Consider the following 3,212-nt stretch of genomic DNA (forward strand, 5'->3'; position numbering starts at 1 on the left):
AAAAGGGGCTGGAGAATTTGGAAAAGGGGCTGGAGAACATGGAAAAGGAGGCTCCACGGGGATTTTCTGTCCCCAAAATCCCCTGGAAGGAGGGTGGAGCCGTCGGGGTCGTTCCCTTCTCCCGAGGGCTGGGAGGAAACACCTCGGGCTGCACCGGGAGAGACTCGGGTCGGATCCGGGGACGATTCCCTCCTGGGATGAGGGTTGACTCCTCCCCGGAGCCCCCGGGATCCCTGACTCCGCGGTTTCCTGGGAATTCTCCGCAGGGCAGATGCAGAAGCCGTTCGAGGACGCGTCGTTCGCGCTGCGGGCGGGCGAGATGAGCGGCCCCGTGTTCACGGATTCAGGGATCCACATCATCCTCCGCACGGAGTGAAAGTGCCTTTGGGGCCCGGAGAGGGACACAAGAGGGGGAGGAACGGAATCCGACCCCCTCCCACCCCACGAACTCCATCGCCACTCCCGATCCCAAAAAACACCCCCTGCTCTGTCCCACGGCTCAAACCTCCCGGGACACCTCGGCGCCGGAAAGGGAGGGGGCGGCTCCCGGGACGGGCCGTCGGCGTCTTCCCGAGGGCGGGAAAACGGGGAATTTCGGGGGGTTTGGGGAGGGTTGGGTTGTCCTGACCCGGCTCCGGGCGGTCCCGGCTCGGCATTCCCACCTCCGGCTCGTTGGGGGTTGGGTTGGGGCGTGGCACCGGGGGCGGGGACGGAGATGACGACGATGACGGGGACAGTGACGATGAAGATGATGGTGATGACAATGACAGGGATGACAATGACGATGACACAGCCATGGCATTGACATGACGATGACGTTGACAATGACTTGGTGACGGTGATGATGTTGACAATGGCCATGACGTTGACGTTGACCACGATGGTGACACCATTGGTGAGGGTGAGGAGGGTGTTGATGACGACATTGACAATGACGGTGATGATGACGATGGGGACATTGACCACAACAATGACGACATTGGGGGTGATGATGTCATTGGCAGTGACGTCATTGACGGTGACAATGACATTGACAACGTTGACGACGCCGAAGGTGCCGCTGCCGAAGGAGCCGCGGCCTCTGGTGCTGGGCCAGCCCAACCCTTTGCATGTTGATTCAACTCATTTCCCCCGTTTGGCCCCAAACGACCCCAACCGGTGGCGCCGACCCGGTCAATTAAAGCCATTCCTTAATTAATCACTTGAGATCAGAGCCCATGGGGGGCGTGTCCATCCTTGTCCCCGCCCCCCCCGCCCGTCCTGGATCATCCCCCGGGATCTTCCCCCGGGATCTTCCCCCGGGATCTTCCCGTCTCCTCCCGTTGCTTCGACTCCAAAACTTGAATTTGCCTTTTTTTGGGCCGGATCCCGACAGCCCCGGGAGCCGGGATCGGATCCGGAGGGCTCGGAAAACCGGCGGGAATGGGGGTTTTCCGGCCGTGGATTTTCAGGTCGGGCTTAAAAACGTGGGTTTTGGGGTTGTTTGTTTGTTTTATTTTTTTTCCGTTTGTTTTCCGGTGGCGTCGCTTCCGTTTCAGTGGAATAAAAACCCGGAAAAATCCGTCGATCCCGGCTTTTGGTTTTGTGTTTTGGTCCCTGCAAACCAGACCAGCTGTACAGTCCCGGCTCTCTCCAGCTGCCAATAAAACCCTCTCCAATTAAAACAAAAACCGCTTTGGAGCTCGGATTGGTTCTTTCTCCTTTTTCTTTTTTTTTTGGCCTCAAAAAATTTCTCTGGGAATGGGGGGAGGGGGGAAAAATTGTGCTGAGTCAGCGATTTTTTTGGGGGTATTTGGGGTTTAAAAAGGGGGGAAAAAGGTCTGAAATTTGGGTTAAAGATATAAAAATAGAGCTAAAAATAGAGATTAAAATCGTAGTTAAATATTCAATAAATAAGTAAATAATAGATAAATAAATATATAAATAATCTTTTTTATTCCCTTTTTTTTGGGGGGGAGGGTTGGGTTTTCCTGCTTTGGGTGGAAATCTGATGGATTTAATAAATATTGAAATATATACATTATGCATTATATATATAAGTTTAAATAATTATATATGGGATATATCACCGTAATTAATTATATATAATTTATATTAGTATAAATAATTACATATTAGTGTAAATAATTATATATTAAGGGATAATTATATTTAATTCTATTTTTATAAATTTTATTATATATTATATATGAGTGTAATATATAATATATAATTTTTAAATATAATATAATTATATAATAATACGAATAACATATAATAAATAATAATAAACAATGTCTTAGCAAATATAATATTAATAAATAATATATCATAATAATATAATTAAATTATTCTTAATAATATATAAATAATATAATAATATACTAAATAATAATATAATAAAATAACCCCCCAATTCCCGGTGTCCGAGAACCTTCGGAATATCCGGGATCTCCCTCCAGGGGGGTCTTTCCCGCCGTTATCCCTGTTTCCCAGCCCCTGGAGTCGTGGAATTCCTGGGACGGGCTCCCTCCATCCCGAAAAATCGAGTTCCCTCAGAAAAGATCCCGGGAAAAGGCGATCCCGCCATTCCCGGTGGGAGCCGCTCCGGCTCGTTAGGCGCTAATTAGCGGCTCATTAACGACCCGCCGGGAAAGGTGAGTCATTCCCAAGCTGTTCCCGGCGCCGGCCAAGACCGAATCCCGCCTGGGAAAGCTGCGGGAATGGGGAGGGGGAATCCTGGGAATGCGGGAGAGGGGACTTGGTCCGAAACCCCGCCCGGGCGAAGGGAATTCCAGGGATTCCCAGGGAATTCCAGGGACGTGGAGACCCCGGACCCCCCCGGGGCAGGAGCGGGGTTGGATCGGGAGCATCCCAAGGGAATTCTGTGGGATGTGGAGACCCCGGGACCAGGCGGAACATCCCAGATGGATCCGGGAGCACGTGGGAGCTCCGGAATATTCCCTTGGGAAGGCCGAAAACGGCGGGATCCGGGACTGCAGCGAATCCCTGTCCCTGTAAAATAACCGGGAAAGAGGGAATGGGGGCGGGAATCCCGGGACAGCCTGGAATTAACCTGCCCTGAGGGATCCCGGGAATGTTCCCCTGGAGCAGGGAGGGATCCAGGGAGAGCTTCCAGAACATTCCAGGGGCTGCGGGAGAAGAAATGGGGGGAAATCCCATGAGGAAATGGAGGGAAAAGGGGGGAAATTCCATAAAGAAAAGGGGGGAAA

The sequence above is a fragment of the Lepidothrix coronata genome, unplaced genomic scaffold, assembly GCF_001604755.1.
Source record: "Lepidothrix coronata isolate B3197 unplaced genomic scaffold, Lepidothrix_coronata-1.0 Scaffold402, whole genome shotgun sequence".
Taxonomy (NCBI): domain Eukaryota; kingdom Metazoa; phylum Chordata; class Aves; order Passeriformes; family Pipridae; genus Lepidothrix; species Lepidothrix coronata.